General features: G+C 41.4%; 1 protein-coding gene across 3 annotated transcripts in view; it reads right to left on the bottom strand.

Moving 5' to 3' along the window:
• Positions 1-18,813, bottom strand: part of Lmod3 (leiomodin 3) — a 60,675-nt gene that overhangs the window by 20,891 nt on the left and 20,971 nt on the right. Inside the window, exon 3 of one of the 3 annotated variants that reach the window (XM_042273705.2) lies at positions 1,491-1,596. The exons of 1 other annotated variant lie outside the window; for it this stretch is intronic. The gene's annotated coding sequence lies outside the window, so the exon portion shown is untranslated. Of the gene's footprint in view, positions 1-1,490; positions 1,819-18,813 lie in introns of those variants that run through there. One more of the 3 variants, XM_076567437.1, reaches the window with a different exon arrangement.

The raw sequence follows: 18,813 nt of genomic DNA on the forward strand, positions 1-18,813 counted from the left end.
CTGAATGTACCAGGCTCTGCTGACTCACCATGGGAGGACTTACCTTCTTATAGGAGGAAATGGGGGTGGGGGAAGGCTGGAGGGGTGGGAGGAGGGAAGAGGGGGATCTGTGGTTGGTATGTAAAATGAATAAAAAAATTCTTAATAAAAAAATTTCAACAACAACAACAAAAAAGATCTGGACTCTGCTGCTCTACTCCTCTGTGATTCCCACCAATCCCTGCGGCACACTGTGCTAACCACAGCCAACTTGAGAGTTCCAGGATTGGGAGAAATCTTCGCCGCCATGTCAAAGTTTAGAGTTCCTCATCGACCCCCACCCCTGGCCCTTCTGGGTAGAGTAACCTTTATTTTTTTGTTTTCATCTTTCACTGAGGTACTCTCCTTTCCAAATGCCTTTCTCTCCAGTCCTTCTCCAGAACTGAGCATCTGCCCCACAGAACTGTCATTGCCTTCCAGGCTTGTCTAGTCTGCAGCCCCACAGCCTACAGACCCACAGGCCAGCAATGAGAGGAGCCTGACACAAAAGCAGAATTCCTGAAAACATGAACCTATCTGTGATTTTTTTCCTAACTCAATTATGCAGTTCTCAAGGATGAGCTTATACATGACAACATGGAGTCTCAATGTCAAAAAGTCTCTCTCTCTCTCTCTCTCTCTCTCTCTCTCTCTCTCTCTCACACACACACACACACACACACACACACACACACACACACACACTATACTTTGTAGGACATTTGGGAAAAGCCTAAGTGACATAATCCACAGTAACTTAATGGACATTATCTGTTAGCTGTGCCCAATATCTAACAAATACTGTTCAAACTGAAACTAGAAAGGCTTTTTTATGTTATTATCTCTAAAACATGTATGTAATATGTGTACAAAGATGTATAAGTCTTAGTAACGTATGGGAAGTGCAGATAGCCCGAGAAGGTAACACGTCTTTCTTGGGTCCGTTTAATTTTTTAACTTTTTCATTCTACACTGATCCCCGTTGTGAAGACGGTAGATAAGCCATCTCTTACTTCAGTTACATCCTCTGGTTAAAAATGGACACAGCTTTAGAACAGCTTCCAAGTGGTACTAAATAAATCAGTCCTGGCCTGTTTGTGGTATGTTATTCTCTTGTGCAATTCTGTTTGGATCTCCAAGGCTCTGTCCATTGGCATCAAGTTGCCTGAAGATTTCATGAATGTCATACAAATGCCTAGATCTCTGCTCAAATGTCCCTGACCCATGGTGCAACCTCTCAGAATGGGCTCTGAAAAATACGAGACAAACACTTCTCTAAGGCCCAATATCCAGCCTACCTTGCTTTCACCAAATCCAATTCAGTTATAAGGAGGGGGGGTTACTCATCTTTTTACCTTGTTTTACAAACCAGTTAACTTTTTAAAAATTAAATTGGAGCTGGAGGGATGGGTCAACAATTAAGAGTGCTTGTTGCACTTGCGGAGGACTCAAGCTTGGTTCCCAGCACCTACCTGGTAGCTTACAATCATCCATACTCCGGTTCCCGGGAATCCAATGATCTATTCCAATCTTCTCTGGTGGCAGCTATGTTCATTGTACATGAAGACAGGCAAAACACTCGTGCACATAAAATAAAAATAAATGTAAAATTAAAAGATTTTGTTTAAATTAAATTGTTCCTGTTTTGGTTTCATTTCAAAGGTGAGTGAGAATGCTATAGAAATCTGTAGCTGGAGTTTTTTCCAGTCCCTCCTGGGCCCAAAGCTGCTCAGACCCAAATAAACACACAGAGGCTTATGTTAATTAAAACTGTATGGCCTAATGGCTCAGGCTTCTTGCTAGCTAGATTTTACATCTTAAATTAACCCCTTTCTATAAATCTATGCCTTGCCATGTGGCTCATGGATTACTGGTATCTTTACATCTTGCTTCTCACGGTGGTGGCAGCTGGCAGCGTCTCCTGACTCAACCTTCCTCTTCCCAGAATTCCCCTCTCTGCTTGTCCCACCTATACTATACTTCCTGCCTGACTACTGGCCAATCGACGTTTTATTTATCAACCAAATCAGAGCAACACATTCACAGCATACAGAGCGATATCCACAGCAGCAACCCTATTAAGGCAACTGATAGAGACTGACTCTGCAGACCCACCACTGTGATCTCTACCGCAGCTATGGGCAGCTACGGGCACTACAGACAGCTGCCGCTGTCGTTACTGTTATTGTAAAGGTCCGGCTGCTGTGACTGCTATTGATCTTGCTATTCTGCTAAACTTTATCAAGTACTTACCACGACTAAGCCTGTGACAAGTGCTTTTTATGTGTGTCAAGTCCACCCCCCTACAACCTTGAAAGAACCACAGACATTTGTCAGAACTGACACAAATATTAGGTATTTACCGGAGGGGAAAAAGGCGTGTGTGTGTGGAGGGGGATCTCATTATGTAGCCTGGATTACTCTCTAGCTTGTGATACTCCTTCCTGCTTCAGCCCACAGAGTGCTGGGATTATAGGTGTTATGTCAGAAGTCGTAACTCCTAGCCTTTTGTTGCTTCCTATCATGTGTCCAGTTCAAATGCATCTAATATCCAGGGCTGAAATCACACAGCACCAAAAGTGATTACTCTGCTACTGCGTATGTGCCTGAGCATGCGTGTGCCCGTGTGTACTGAGGACAGAAGTCAACCTCTGGTGTCCTTCCTCAGATGCCATCCACCTTGGTTTTTGTTTGTTTGTTGTCTTCTGCGACAGGGTTTCGTATTGGCCTAAAGTTTGCCGAGCAGGCTAGGCTGGCTGTCCAGGGAGCCCTAGGGATCTGCCTGACTCCACCCTCCCCAATAAGTGTTGGGATTATATGTGTGCATCACCATGCCTGGCTTGGGTTGTTACTCTCAGGGGCTCCAGGGGTCACTCTCAGGGCCTCACACCTATATAGAAAGCACTTACTGACTGAATCATCTCTCCAGCCCTGTTTTGTTATTTCATACAAATCATCAGACACCTGTTGGGGATGTCAAAACACTGGCTATGAAAAATTATTCTTGGATCACACTGGTCTGGAAAACATGGAGTTCTAAGAAGCTCTTCAGATTTCTCCTCCAAAAAGTTAAGTTTCCACAGCAAGAATATTATGGTTTAGATTGATGGCTTCTAAAAGCTTTTTGCCTCTGAATATGGTTTCTATGATAATGATATTATATATCATCTTATAATATATATTATGTATATAATATATCACCTAAATAATTCTTATTATCAACAGACTAGCAACAGCCTTTAGAAAATGTTTTGTGGTGGGTGGAGATGGTGCACACCTTTAATCCTAGCACTTGGGAGGCTGAGGCAGGTGGATCTCAGAATTGAAGGTCAGCCTGGTCTACAGAGCGAGTTTTAGGACAACCAAGGCTACACAGAGAAACCCAGTTTGGAAAGACAAAACAAAACAAGCAAACAAACAAAAAAGAGAAGAAAGAAAATGTTTTTGCAGCGTCAATTTCAAAGAGTACCTACTTCTTCAAATTGTCTTCTGACCTCTGCATTTGTGCCACAGCATTCTTGTGTGCAACCATGCACTCATTAGATAAACAAAATATAACAAGAAAAAGTCCTTTTATCAAATGAAGTACTCCATCACAAAAATAAAAGTATAAACACGACCACCCACATATATGTATGTTGCACATAGCACAGTAAAAGAGTCTCATAGACTACTTCAGAGTGAAGCTGTAATCTTTATGGGGTTTTTTTTTTTTTTTTTTTTTTTTGGTTTGGTTTTCTGAGACAGGGTTTCTCTGTGTAGCTTTGGTTCACCTGGAACTCACTCTATAGGCCAGGCTGGGATTAAACTCAGAGATCCACATGTCACTGCTTCCTGAGTACTGGGGTGAAAGGTGTGCACCACCATGCCCAGCTCTTTGTTTTCTTCTTACACATTTCAGAGTTATTTGAATATTTTGCTTGTGCAGATACAGTTTTATGACAAAGAAAACCCTTAAGCTGATTCAAATGTTTGTGACACAGATGACCTAGAGCATCATGGGATCCTCTGTTGCTGCCGACAGGTGGGTGATTCTGACTGGATTGTGGAGTAAGCTCAAGTTCCTCTGGTTTGCTCTTTTTTTTTTTTTTTGTGATATATATTTTTTATTTTACAATACCATTCAGTTCTACATATCAGCCATGGGTTCCCCTATTCTCCCCCCTCCCACGCCCTCCCCTTACCCCCAGCCCACCCTCCATTCCCACCTCCTCCAGGACAAGTCCTCCCCCGAGGACTGTGATCAACTTGGTAGACTCAGTCCAGGGAGGTCCAGTCCCTTCCTCCCAGACTAAGCCAAGTGTCCCTGCATAAGTTCCTGGTTTCAAACAGCCAACTCATGGAATGAGCACAGGACTTGGTCCCACTGCCTAGATGCCTCCCAAACTGATCAAGCCAATCAACTGTCTCACCTATTCAGAGGGCCTGATCCAGCTGGGAGCCCCTCAGCCTTTGGTTCATAGTTCATGTGTTTCCATTCATTTGGCTATTTTTTTTCAATAATTGAGTAAAACTGAAATTGATTATATGCCACAGTCATCCTAGGGACCTCCATGCTATATATATAGCCTCTATGGTTCTATGGGTTGTGGTCTGATTGTTCATTTTATATCTAGAATCCACCAATGAGTGAGTACATACCATAACTGTCTTTCTGGGTTTGGGTTACCTCACTCAGGATGATTTTTTCTAGTTCCATCCATTTGCCTGCAAATTTCATGCTTTCATTGTTTTTCTCTGCCGAGTAGTACTCCATTGTGTATATGTACCACATTTTTTTCATCCATTCTTCCGTTGATGGGCATCTAGGGTGTTTCCAGGTTCTGGCTATTACAAATAGTGCTGCTATGAACATAGCTGAGCATGTATCTTTATGGTATGTATCAGCATTCTTTGGGTATATGCCCAAGAGTGGGATGGCTGGGTCTTGAGGTAGTTCGATTCCTAATTTTCTGAGAAACCGCCATACTGATTTCCACAGTGGTTGTACAAGTTTACATTCCCACCAACAGTGGAGGAGTGTTCCCTTTGCTCCACATCCTCTCCAACATTGGTTGTCATTGGTGTTTTTGATCTTAGCCATTCTAACAGGTGTAAGGTGGTATCTCAGAGTCGTTTTGATTTGCATTTCTCTGATGATTAAGGATGTTGAGCATTTCTTTAAATGTCTTTCAGCCATTTGTAGTTCTTGTTTTGTGAATTCTCTGTTTAGCTCTTTAGCCCATTTTTTAATTGGACTGTTCAGTGCTTTGATGTCTAGTTTCTTGAGTTCTTTATATATTGTGGAGATCAATCCTCTGTCAGATGTGGGGTTGGTGAAGATCTTTTCCCACTCTGTTGGGTGTCTTTTTGTCTTATTGACTGTGTCTTTTGCCCTGCAAAAGCTTCTCAGTTTTGAGAGGTCCCATTTATTAATGGTTGTGCTCAGGGTTTGTGCTGTCGGTGTTTTATTTAGGAAATGGTCTCCAGTGCCAATGCATTCAAGAGTGCTTCCTATCTTCTTTTCTATTAAGTTTAGTGTAACTGGATTTATGTTTAGGTCTTTGATCCACTTGGACTTGAGTTTTGTGCATGGTGACAGATATGGATCTATTTGTAATCTTTTACATATTGACATCCAGTTATGCCAGCACCATTTGTTGAAGATACTTTCTTTGTTCCATTGTATAGTTTTGGCTCCTTTGTCAAAAACCAGGTGTTCATATGTGCATGGATTAATGTCAGGGTCTTCAATTCGATTCCATTGGTCCGTATGTCGGTTTTTATACCAGTACCAAGCTGTTTTTATTACTATACCTCTATAGTAGAGTTTGAGGTCCGGGATGGTGATGCCTCCAAGGGTTGCTTTATCGTATAGGATTCTTTTAGCTATCCTGGGTCTTTTGTTTTTCCATATAAAGTTGAGTATTTTTCTTTCCAAGTCTGTGAAGAATTGTGTTGGGATTTTGATGGGGATTGCATTGAATCTGTAGATTGCTTTTGGTAAGATTGCCATTTTTACTATGTTAATCCTGCCTATCCATGAGCATGGGAGATCCTTCCATTTTCTGATATCTTCTTCAATTTCTTTCTTTAGAGATTTAAAGTTCTTATCAAAAAGGTCTTTCACTTGTTTAGTTAGTGTTATCCCAAGGTATTTTATATTATTTGTGGCTATTGTAAAGGGTGATGTTTCTCTGACTTCTTTCTCAGCCCTTTTATCATTTGTGTATAGGAGGGCTACTGATTTTTTTGAGTTGATCTTGTATCCTGCCACTTTACTGAAGGAGTTTATCAGCTGTAGAAGTTCCCTGGTAGAGTTTTTGGGGTCACTTATGTATACTATCATATCATCTGCAAATAGTGAAAGTTTGACTTCTTCCTTGCCAATTTGTATCCCTTTGATCTCCTTTTGTTGTCTTATTGCTCTAGCTAGAACTTCTAGTACTATATTGAATAAATATGGGGAGAGTGGACAGCCTTGTCTTGTTCCTGAATTTAGTGGTATCGCTTTGAGTTTCTCTCCATTTAATTTGATGTTTGCTGTTGGCTTGCTATAAATTGCTTTTATTATGTTTAGAAATGTTCCTTGTATTCCTATTCTTTCTAAGACCTTTATCATGAAGGGGTGTTGGATTTTGTCAAAGGCTTTTTCAGCATCTAGGGAGATGATCATGTGGTTTTTTTCTTTCAGTTTGTTTATATGGTGTATTACATTGACTGATTTCCGTATGTTGAACCATCCTTGCATCCCTGGGATGAATCCTACTTGGTCGTGATGGATGATTGTTTTGATGTATTCTTGGATTCGGTTTGCCAATATTTTGTTGAGTATTTTTGCATCAATGTTCATGAGGGAGATTGATCTGTAGTTCTCTTTCTTTGTTGCATCTTTGTGTGGTTTGGGTATCAGGGTAATTGTAGCCTCATAAAAAGAGTTTGGTAGTGTTCCTTCTGTTTCTATTGTGTGGAACACTTTGAAGAGGATTGGTATTAGTTCTTCTTTGAAAGTCTGGTAGAATTCTGCACTAAAACCATCTGGTCCTGGGCTTTTTTTAGTTGGGAGACTTTTGATGACTGTTTCTATTTCTTTAGGGGTTATTGGTCTATTTAAATGGTTTATCTGGTCTTGATTTAATTTTGGTATTTGGTATTTATCCAGAAAATTGTCCATTTCTTCCTGGTTTTCCATTTTTGTGGAGTACAGGTTTTTGAAGTATGATCTGATGATTCTCTGGATTTCCTCATTGTCTGTTGTTATGTCTCCCTTTTCATTTCTGATTTTGTGAATTTGGGTGTTCTCTCTTTGCTTTTTGATTAATTTGGCTAGTGGTTTGTCTATCTTGTTGATTTTTTCAAAGAACCAACTCTTTGTTTCATTGATTTTTTGTATTGTTCTCTTGTTTTCTATTTCGTTGATTTCAGCCCTCAATTTGATTATTTCCTGGCGTCTATTTCTCCTGGGTGAGTTTGTTTCTTTTTGTTCTAGAGCTTTCAGTTGTGCTGTTAATTCATTGGTATGGGATTGCTCCATCTTCTTTATGTGTGCATTTAGAGCTATGAATTTTCCTCTTAGCACTGCTTTCATAGTGTCCCATAAGTTTGGGTATGTTGTACTTTCATTTTCATTGAATTCTAGGAACTCTTTAATTTCTGTCTTTATTTCTTCCTTGACCCATTGATGTTTCAGGTGGGTATTATTCAGTTTCCATGAGTTTGTGGGTTTTTTTTTTTTTTTTGGTTTTTCGAGACAGGGTTTCTCTGTGTAGCTTTGCGCCTTTCCTGGAACTCACTTGGTAGCCCAGGCTGGCCTCGAACTCACAGAGATCCGCCTGCCTCTGCCTCCCAAGTGCTGGGATTAAAGGCGTGCGCCACCACCGCCCGGCAGTTTGTGGGTTTTCTATAATTTTTGTTGTTATTGAGTTCTAACTTTAAGGCATGGTGGTCTGATAAGATACAGGAGGTTATTCCAATTTTTTTGTATCTGTTGAGATTTGTTTTGTGTCCAAGCATGTGGTCTATTTTTGAGAAGGTTCCATGGGGTGCTGAGAAGAAGGTATATTCTTTTGTGTTAGGATGGAATATTCTGTAGATATCTGTTAGGTCCATTTGAGTCATAACATCTGTTAGGTCCTTTATTTCTTTGTTAAGTTTCAGTCTGGTAGATCTATCTTTTGGTGAGAGTGGTGTGTTAAAGTCTCCCACTACTAATGTGTGGGGTTTGATGTGCGTTTTAAACTTTAGTAGTGTTTCTTTTATGAATGTGGGTGCTTTTGTATTTGGAGCATAAATGTTTAGAATCGAGACTTCATCTTGGTGGATTTTTCCTGTGATGAATATGTAATGTCCATCCTGGTCTCTTTTGATTGATTTTAGTTTGAAGTCTATTTTATTAGATATTAGGATAGCTACACCAGCTTGTTTCTTAGGTCCATTTGCTTGGAAAACCTTTTCCCAGCCCTTTACTCGGAGGTAGTGTCTGTCTTTGGAGTTAAGGTGTGTTTCTTGTATGCAGCATATGGATGGGTCCTGTTTTCTAATCCATTCTGTTAGCCTGTGTCTTTTTATAGGTGAGTTGAGACCATTGATATTGATGGATATTAATGACCAGTGATTGTTAATTCCTGTTATTTTTTTGGTTGTGTTGTGTTGTCCTTCTGTGGTGTATGTTGGTGTAGGATTATCTATTGCTTGATTTTTCATGGATGTGTTTAGCTTCTTTGGGTTGAATTTTCCCTTCTAGTGCTTTCTGTAGGGCTGGGTTTGTGGACAGGTATTGATTAAATCTGGTTTTATCCTGGAATATTTTGTTTACTCCGCCTATGGTGATTAAGAGTTTTGCTGGGTATAATAGTCTGGGTTGGCATCCATGGTCTCTTAGTGTCTGCATGAGGTTTGTCCATGATCTTCTATCTTTCATAGTCTCTATTGAGTAGTCTGGTGTTATTCTGATGGGTTTGCCTTTATATGTTACTTGGTCCTTTTCCTTTGCAGCTCTTAATATTTTTTCTTTATTCTGTGTGTTTAGTGTTTTGATTATTATGTGGCGAGGGGACTTTTTTTTTGGATCCAGCCTATTCGGTGTTCTGTAAGCTTCTTGTATCTTCATAGGTATTTCTTTCTTTAGGTTAGGAAAGTTTTCTTCTATGATTTTGTTGAATATATTTTCTGTGCCTTTGAGTTGGTATTCTTCTCCTTCTTCTATCCCTATTATTCTTAGGTTTGGTCTTTTCATGGTGTCCCAAATTTCCTGGACGTTTTGTGTTAGGACTTTTTTGTCTTTATTGTTTTCTTTGACTGACGAATCTATTTTCTCTATCGTGTCTTCAGTGTCAGAGATTCTCTGTTCCATCTCTTGCAATCGGTTGGTTATGCTTGTTTCTATAGTTCCTGTTCGTTTTGTCAGGATTTCTATTTCCAGCATTCCCTCAGCATGTGTTTTCTTTATTGTCTCAAATTCATTTTTCAGATCTTGGAATGTTTCTTTCATCTGTTTAATTGCTTTTTCTTGGCTTTCTTTGATTTCTTCCCATTTTTTGTTCGTTTTTTCTTCCATTTCTTTAAGGGAGTTTTTTATTTCCTCTTTAATGGAGTTTTTCATTTCCTCTTTAAGGGAAGTTTTTATTTCCTCTTTAAGGGAGTTTTTTATTTCCTCTTTAAGGAAAGTTTTTATTTCCTCTTTAAGGTAGTTTTTCAATTCCTCTTTAAGGAAAGTTTTTATTTCCTCATTGAGGGAATGTTTTATTTCTTCTTTAAGGGCCTCTATCATCTTCTTAATGTCATTTTTAGGGTTGATTTCTTCTGCTTCTTCTGTCATGGTATGTTTAGGTCTTGCAGGTATAGAATCACTAGGTTCTGATGTTGCCATATAGGTCTTTATGTTGTTGCCTGTATTTTTGCACTGGCGTCTGCTCATCTCTTCCTCTGTGAGGTGCAGGTGGTGTCTGTGTCTGAGAGTGCCTCTCTTGTTCTAATTTTTAGTCTTGGTTTAGTAGTGGTTCTTGGTTAAATTGGTGCTATTGGGCTATTTCTTCAGGGGCAGCTGATTTCGATCAGTGAATTATATACTTATGATTCTGGTGATCTTGTTTGGTGTCTGGGTAGCGCCTTCTTCTGTGTTCTCAGGTCACTTTTTGTTCATTTGTCAACTCCTCAGCTGATCTTGTTTCTTCAGACTTTAAACTGTAGGCATCTGAATCCTCTCCCAGATGGGTTTCAGCTGAGCAGGGTAGTCTCACCAACACCTCCAAGTTGTTGGGTTTCACAGGATCAGCAGCTGGGCCCTGGGTTGTCCTCAGACGGAGTGTTCAGATTCGTTCTGGTTCTGACCCACGGAGATAGCTTCTTCCCCAGATGTTGGGGTTAGGGGCGTCCCTGTTCCAAGCTGTGTCTGCTTGTCTCCGTCCCTGGGCCTGTTTACCTCTGCGGTCCTCCGCCGGGCCTGTGGTCCCTGTCAGCTGCCGCTGGTTCTGTCTGCCTCTGGGGGCCGCCACCGGGCCTGAATGTCTCTGTCGGCCGCTGCCGCCGGGCACGTCTACCTCAGCGGGCTGCCGCTGGGTCCGTCTACCTCCACAGGCCGCCGCCACAGGCCTACCTGCGTCTGCTTGTCTCCGTCGCCAGGCCTGTCTACCTCTGTGGACCGCCGCTGGGCCTGAATGTCTCTGCCGGCTGTCGCCGGGCCTGAATGTCCCTGTTGGCCGCTGCCGCCGGGCCCGTTTACCTCAGCGGGCCGCTGCTGGGCCCGTCTACCTCTGTGGGCCGCCGCTGGGCCTGAGTGTCTCTGCCAGCTGCCGCCGGGTCTGAATATCCCTGTCGGCTGCCGCTGCTGGGCCCGTCTACCTCCACGGCCCCCCGCCACAGGCCTACCTGCGTCTGCTTGTCTCTGCCGCCGGGCCTGTCTACCTCTGTGGGCTGCCGCTGGGCCTGAATGTCTCTGCCGGCTGCCTCCGGGCCTGAATATCCCTGTCGGCTGCCGCCGCTGGGCACGTCTACCTCAGCGGGCTGTTGCTGGGCCCGTCTACCTCCGCGGGCCGCTGCCGCTGCCACAGGCCTACCTGCGTCTGCTTGTCTCTGCCGCCGGGCCTGTCTACCTCTGTGGGCCGCTGCTGGGCCTGAATCCTGTTTGAACTTCTAGTTGTATTTTCTAAAGCCAGGCCATTTTCTCTGCTCTTCACTTTGCATTCTACCATGAGGCCAGTCTTTTCAACTCAAAAAACATTCACGGCTCACTAGCGCTTGTGTTTCATGGATCACTTGCCACATGGCTGGTGGCTTACCGGCGTCTTCACATGCTGCTGGTCATGGCGGCGGCTGCAGTGTCTCTCTGAAAACCTCTCCGAGATGGGGTGCCCAAAAGAACCCAGCACCGCTCTGCGAGGCTCCAGCCAACAACACATACGGCAAACCTCGCTGTGACAGAGCTCTGGTTTGCTCTTTAAATAAATCCTTAAGGGGCTGGAGTGACAGCTCAGAAGTTAAGCTCACTGACTGCTCTTCCAGAGATCTGGGTTCAATTCCCAGCACCCACATGGCAGTTCACAACTGTCTGCAATTCCAGTTCCAGGGGACCTGACGTCCATGACAAAATACCAATGCACATAAAATAAATAAATAAATAAATAAATAAATAAATAAATAAATAAATAAATAAATAAATATTAGAGGTGGAGACAAGACTTTTCCCCTTTCCTTCCTCCCTTCCTCCCTCTCCTTTTCTCTCTTCATCTTTTTCTTCCTCTCTCCCTTTCCCTCTCTACCTCTCCTCCTACCCCCATAGAGTCTTACCTTGTCTCAACTTTGTGATTCTCTTGCCTCAACCTCAAAAATGATGGGATTACAGGTGTGTGCCACCACAACAGGTCGGCCATCAACTCTTTATTGGTTTTTGAGATGAGGTCTGTGCTGGAATTCTATGTAGACCAGGCTGGGCCTTAAACTCACAGAGACCCACCTGCTTCCGCCTTTTAAGTGCTGGGATTGAATGCATGCACCACCATACCTGGCTGGTTGTCAAGTCTTAGCTTCAATAAATGACTCCTTTAAAATACACACACACACACACACACACACACACACACACACACACACACACACACACACAGACACACACACAGACACACACACATTTATTTGAGGACTGGAGAGATGGCTTAACAGTTAAGAAAACTGGCTGCTAATCTAGACGGCCCAGATTCCATTTCTAGCACTAACATGGCTGCTCTAGATCCCAGGGATCCAACACCCTCTTCTGGCCTCCACAGGTACTGCAAGCACAGGGTACACAGACATACATGAAGGCAAAACACTCACCCACATAATGATTTTTTTAAAGAAAGAAAAAGAATTGAGCACTGTTAGTGGAACTGTGTAGCCAATCAGGTACTATGGAAAATGGTATCATTTAAGATAAAGTTAACATATGCCCCTAACAGTCCTGCCTTTGGTAATATATCCAAAAGGATTGGAAGCAGGGTCTCAAAGATGTGCACCCATGTTTGTAGATCATTATTCACAAGAGCCAACCAGGAGTCTGTCTGTAAATAAATGGGTGAACATGACATGCTATCTACATGGGAACACAGAAGAACTTGAGTCTACCTCTAAAAGGAAGGAGTCCAGGCACAGACAACAGTATGGGTGGGCCTTGTGGACAGCGTGGGACATCAGCCAGAGACAAAAGAAGAGAAGATTCCATCTCTGCCAGGTGTAGCTGAAAGTTTTTCTGTGTTCCTGCCTAGTGGCTCCGTGGTACCACGGCTGTTCAGACCTAACTAAACACATAGAGGATTATATTAATTAAAACTGCTTGGCCATTAGCTCAGGCCTAACACTGACTAGCTCTTACACTTAAACGCAGCCCATTTCTGTTAATCTATATGTTGCCATGTGTTCCATGGCTTTACTTGTGTGCCATTACATGCTGCTCTCTGGACGGCAGATTGGTGTCTCTTTACTCAGCCTTTCTGTTCCCAGAATTCTCCTTGTCTGTTTATTCCACCTATACTTCCTGCTTAGCTACCGGCCAATTGGCATTTTTTTAAATCTACCAATCAGAGCAACATATTCACAACATACAGAGTAATATCACCCATCATTTCCCCTTTTCTATTTAAAAGGAAGGTTTTAACTTTAACATAGTAAAATTACATATAATAGAACAGTTATCAAGCAGGAATTAGTGTTACAATATCTCGTCTACTTGTATTTTGTAAAATTAAAGAAAATATTTTATCATCTATCCTGTATTTGTGAGTCTAAAGTTTTATATATAATTTATCTTATATCATAACCAAGGAAAATTATAATTATAACTATCTAGTCTTCAACTACATCAAAGACTCCAGAAGGATACAATATTGCTTAAGTAAACAGGAAGAGTATTGTGAGTAACTCCCAAAATCCAGAATGACAGAGAGAGCTACCTGCCTAGACAGTCATCCAAAGTTCCTCTGCAATGTTGGGGCATCCATCTTTAGCCCACAGGCCTAGAGTCTCTCAGTCACTTTTCTCTGTGTCCTGTAGAATGTCTGGCAGTTTCCTCTGTGAAGCAGGAACCTGAAGGACCATTTTGCCTTGCAAAGTTCAGTGGTCACCTTCCTATGGGTCCTGCATGTCCAGTCGATACAACATTTTGTCAAGCAGTCCAGGCAAGAATAGTTTCTTGCCCAAATGGCTATTTTTGCCAAGAAGATAAATTTCCTATGGAGTGTCTTCAACGCCCATCTTTCTTTAAGAAGCAAATCAGTGCTGCCAGGAATAGACGTGTATCACTGTCCAGAAAGTCTAAGTTTTTAAAGCATTTTAAATGCCATATTCTGTAGGTCTTTGAAGTGTTTGAAGTGCCTGGAGTTGTCAATCCATAGAAGTAGACAGTACTACATTCACACTACTGAACTGCAATTTAAACATTATATGGTGGCAAATTTTGTGTTATACTTTTTTTTTTTTTTTTTTTTTTTTGTATGTGTGTGGTTTTTCGAGACAGGGTCTCTCTATGTAACAGCCTTGGCTGTCCTAGAATTCACTCTGTAGAACAGGCTGGCTTCAAACTCACAGAGATCTGTGTGGTGATATTTTGCTTGTGTGCTAACAAATAAAGCTTTCCTGGAGATCAGAGTGTGGAGCTAGCCACTAGTTAACCATAGAGGCCAGGCAGTTGTGGCACACACCTTTAATCCCAGCACTTGAGAGGAGGAAATAGGAAGTGATATGGCTGGGCTAAGAGAGGAAGTGATAAGGTGGAGTGGAGACAGGAGCTCAGCTCTTTCAGCCTGCGGAGTTGGCGAGGTAAGAGGTGGCTGTGGCTTGCTCCTTTGTCTCTCTGATCTTTCAGCATTTACCCTGATATCTGGCTATTATTATTATTATTATTATTAAGACCAATTAGGATTCACACTACAGATCCACCTGCCTCTGCTTCCTGAGTGCTGATATTAAAGGGATGTGCCACCAGGCCTGCCTTTTTTAAATTAAAAATATTAGAGCCAGCTGAGCAGTTGACTATGAGTTTGAGGCCAACCTGCCTGATCTATGTATGAGTTCCATGACAGTCAAGGCTACATAGAGAGACCGTGTCTGAAATAATGTGTGTGTGTGTGTGTGTGTGTGTGTGTGTGTGTGTGTGTGTGTTTGTGTTAGTGTTATGTATGTATGTATGTATGTATGTATGTGCAGAATAAAAAGCATTTGAAGCAGATGGCATGGTGGCAGTACTCAGTAATCCCAGCACTCAGCAGGCAAAGGCAAATGGTTCTCGTGAGTTTGAGGCCAGCCTGGTCTATGTGAGTTCCAGATTAGTTACAGTCTCATAGTGTCTTAGTTAGGGTTTCTAATGCTGTAAAGAGACACCATGACCACAGCAACTCTTATAAAGGAAAACATTTAATTGGGGCTGGTGTACAGTTTCAGAGGTTTAGTCCATTATCATCATGATGAGAAGCATGGCAGCGTGTAAGTAGACATGGTACTTGAGAAGGAGCTGAAAGTTCTTCATCTTGATCCACAGGCAGCAGAAAGAGACTGTGCCACCCTGGGCATAGCTTGAGCATAAGAGACCTTAAAGCCCACCTCCACAGTGACACACTTCCTCCAACAAGGAAATACCTATTCCAACAAAGCCACATCTCCTAATAGTCCACTCCCTTTGGAGGCCAATCCTTTCAAACCACCACATATAGTGAGGCCTTACCTTAAGAAAAAAGAAAAGGAAAAAAAAAAAAAAAAAGGAAACAAACAGGTTACCAGATATGAAGATTTGCTATTCACTAATGTTTGCTGTATAACATTCTGTCTACCTGTGTTTATCATGTGAACTTCTTTTTTCTGGATCATTTCACAAAATAAAAACTCATTAAAAATAATGAGTTAGGGAAATGGCTTGGTGGGAAAAAGCACTTTTTTAAAAATTAAAACAATTGTTGTAGAATATTATTTTAAGATGTGTTACATTTGTTTATGCTGTGCAATATTTGTTTAATGATGTAAAGATGTTTTGCATTCTTTGATGTCTGCATTTGTTTAATTCTGTGAAGCTGTGTTATTTTGCCTGTCTAAAACATCTGTTTGATTTGATAAGGAGCTGAACAGCCAACAGCCAGGCAAGAGAAAGAATAGGCAAGGCTGTCAGGCAGAGAGAATAAATAGGAGGGGAAATCTGGGAAGGGAGGAATGAAATTGAGGAATGAGAGAAGGAGGAGGACATCAGGGGCCAGCCACCCAACTACACAGCAAGCCACAGAGTAAGAAGTAAAGAAAAGTATACAGGAATAGAGAAAGATAAAAGCTCAGAGGAAAAAGATAGACAAGATAATTTAAGTTAAGAAAAGCTGGCTAGAAACAAGCCAAGCTAAGGCTGAACCCTGTGTGATTAATTTGGGAGCTGGGTGGTAGGACCCCAAAGAGCCAAAGAGTAAAAAGAGTAAAACAACCAACCACACATAGTATTAAGTCTACAAGACGGTAGAGGAAGGTAGAAAATACCAACTATTAGATAATTATGTTAATTTATTTAGTGATTTACACAAAACACTACTTGTACTCTCTATTTGCCAAGCATGACCTCGCTTGCTACCTGAAACAGAATGACCTTGAGGATTTCTGAGACAATAGGTCATTGCCCTTAACAAACTGCTGACTGCCATGTACCCTCTCGTGAGATCTCACTTGCTTGCCTGCTCTTGTGGTTTTAGAGTATAAAATGAGAATACAGATTGGACCTGGCATCGAAGCTTTTCAGGAGTTGTCCTGGCTGTGGTCCACCAGTGACATCTCTTCTCTTCCACTCTCATTTGATGGGAGCCATAAGCTGAAGTGACCCTTGACACACATGCCACCATATTTGGGCTTCTCTCCTCTTTTTCTAGATCTAGGCCTTGCTTAAGTCTCCATAGCACCAGAACCTCTTCTCAGAAATCAGGTGACTGCACTGCAGTTAGGCAGTTAGGCAAGAATAGATAATCCCCATAGCAACATTCCCTGCTGGCTGAACAACCCATGATTAAAGTCCCCTCCCTGCTTGCACCCCACCTTTGCCCCTGCCTATATATGCCTTAAGAGGAAAATAAAATTTTGGAGCTTGATCAGACATCCTGTCTTGCTCTCATTCTTTGTATCTCTTGTCCCTCTCATTCGTTGACCCTCCCTTCAGGTTTCCGTTGAAGACCCTGCTGGCCAGGGCACTCATTGGTATCAGAGTGCTTATTCCAGAAAGACTCCAGCAAAAAGGGCTACAGATGTGGCTTTGTTGGTAGAATGTTTGCCTAGCCTGCCGAAGTCTTAGGGATCAATCCTCAGAACCATAGGAACTGGTTATGATCACACAGGCTTGTAATCTCAGTGCTTGGAAGACAGAAACAGGAGGATCCCAAGTTCAAAGTCTTCCTTGTCTACATATGGAGTTTGAGACCAGCCTGGGATTCATGAGACCCTGCTTTGTTTTGTATTTTGAATTCCACCAACAGAAACATGGATAAAGAAATCCTACTCTAGGAATAAAAAAAAAAAAAAAAACAACTGCTCAGTAATGCAAACTGCCAGAGGCCATATGCAACGGATGACAACTGGTATTTGTTGTTATTCTTCATTCTCAGATTAGCCATTCTAGCTACAGATATCCTCTGCTATAGAGATAATTAATTACTTTACCCACTAATTACAAAATTTTTGTTCAATATAACTCTTTATAGAGTCTTCTTAATAATTTCAGAATCATTAAATATTGCTTATCATTTTTCCAATCATCTTCAGACTTCAAATTATCCACATTATGCATTTCCTAGAGAGAAATTCACACACTACATTTATTAAATGGAAAAGGTGGGACTACCAGAGGCCATAAGAATATGCAGCAGATGACAACTGATATTCATAAGGTCAACCCACTCTCTGATGGAGGAACCTTATCAAGCAAGGTTTATAAGGCCACAGACTACTATAAATGCTGTCTGCTTTTGTCTGTAATTTTCTTGTGTGCTACCACAATTCTTCCTCAAACAGCTATGGGATTCTTCCCACATTGGTAGTGTGTTTTCCACTTATTGGGCACAATTATGTGTGTGGATTGACAGAACGTGTAATGCTTGCTTCCAGGGTTGTTAAGAGAATGCTTTTCAGGAGCAAGACTTAGAAAATTTTCTTATCTATAATAAATTCACACATGAACTGTTTGGGTCATGCTATTTTATTCTTCTGTTACAGCTCTAATTCTCTCTACAGCTCTAATTCTTCCTAAGTTGAAACTCCTTCTAAGTTCTAATTCTTTCTAGTTCTCCTTTGTTCTACACGGTGATATACACATTTAACAGGAGGCTTTTTGCAATAATAAAAAAAAATTACAAAAGCTACATCTGAAGATCACAGCACATTCCTTGAGTAAATGATAAGAAACAGAACTATTTACCATGACAACACATAGGTGGGGACAGGGTGCTTGGCACTTTCCTGTGCAGTGGCTGCTGGTCTGTGTTATCAGTCAGACTTTTAGCAAGCAAAACATTGACATAGTATTTTAGGTTGCTAATAACCTTGGTTCTACAATTAGACATTTGGGAACTTGTCCTTGTGTATTTTTTGTGGAGGTTAATCATATGAGGCATTTGCAGAGGCATTTAGTTTAATTTGAATTTGCTCTAAAGTTTTGAACCAGTTAATTGTATGTGGCTTGTCTTAGAACTGAGAAGAAACTGTTGTTTTCTTTATGCCAGCTGGAGCTAGTGATAAAAAACAGGGCCTAACTGCCTTCAGTCCATGTGGAATAATAGATCTAGTTAAGAAGCACATTCTAGTATATATTCTATATATCAAAATTATACAGCTGAATGAGAAGTCATCTTCCTGACCATCCATAAATAGATGTGCCCATAATATTGAGATGTAATCATGAGATTACATGTACATATCACATGAAAATGCATGGTAATAAGGAGATTCCACAGCTGTTTTTACACATGTGAAATCACAGATGGAAGCAACAGTTTTCAGAGTCAGTGGTCCTGTGAGTCTTGCTTGAATGGGGTTCTCCTCCATCAGAGAATTCTTCATCTGGTGGATTGACATCTGAATTATCAGTTGCTATCTGCTGTATCTGCATCATGACCTGAAACAGCTCATGACAAGAAAGATTATTTCTTCTTATATTATATTCTTAATTTTAGTGAATAAAGTATACTTTTGTAGCCAGGCCTTTGTTCCATGAAAACTGTGAGAAACTAAAAGCCTGTTTTATATCACCAGCTCAGGCTGACCAGACAAGCTACATACAATTAGCTGATTTAAAACCTCAGAGCAAATTCAAACTAGACTGACTGCTTTGTAAGTTAA

Source organism: Peromyscus maniculatus, chromosome 3 (genome assembly GCF_049852395.1).
Source record: "Peromyscus maniculatus bairdii isolate BWxNUB_F1_BW_parent chromosome 3, HU_Pman_BW_mat_3.1, whole genome shotgun sequence".
Lineage (NCBI taxonomy): Eukaryota > Metazoa > Chordata > Mammalia > Rodentia > Cricetidae > Peromyscus > Peromyscus maniculatus.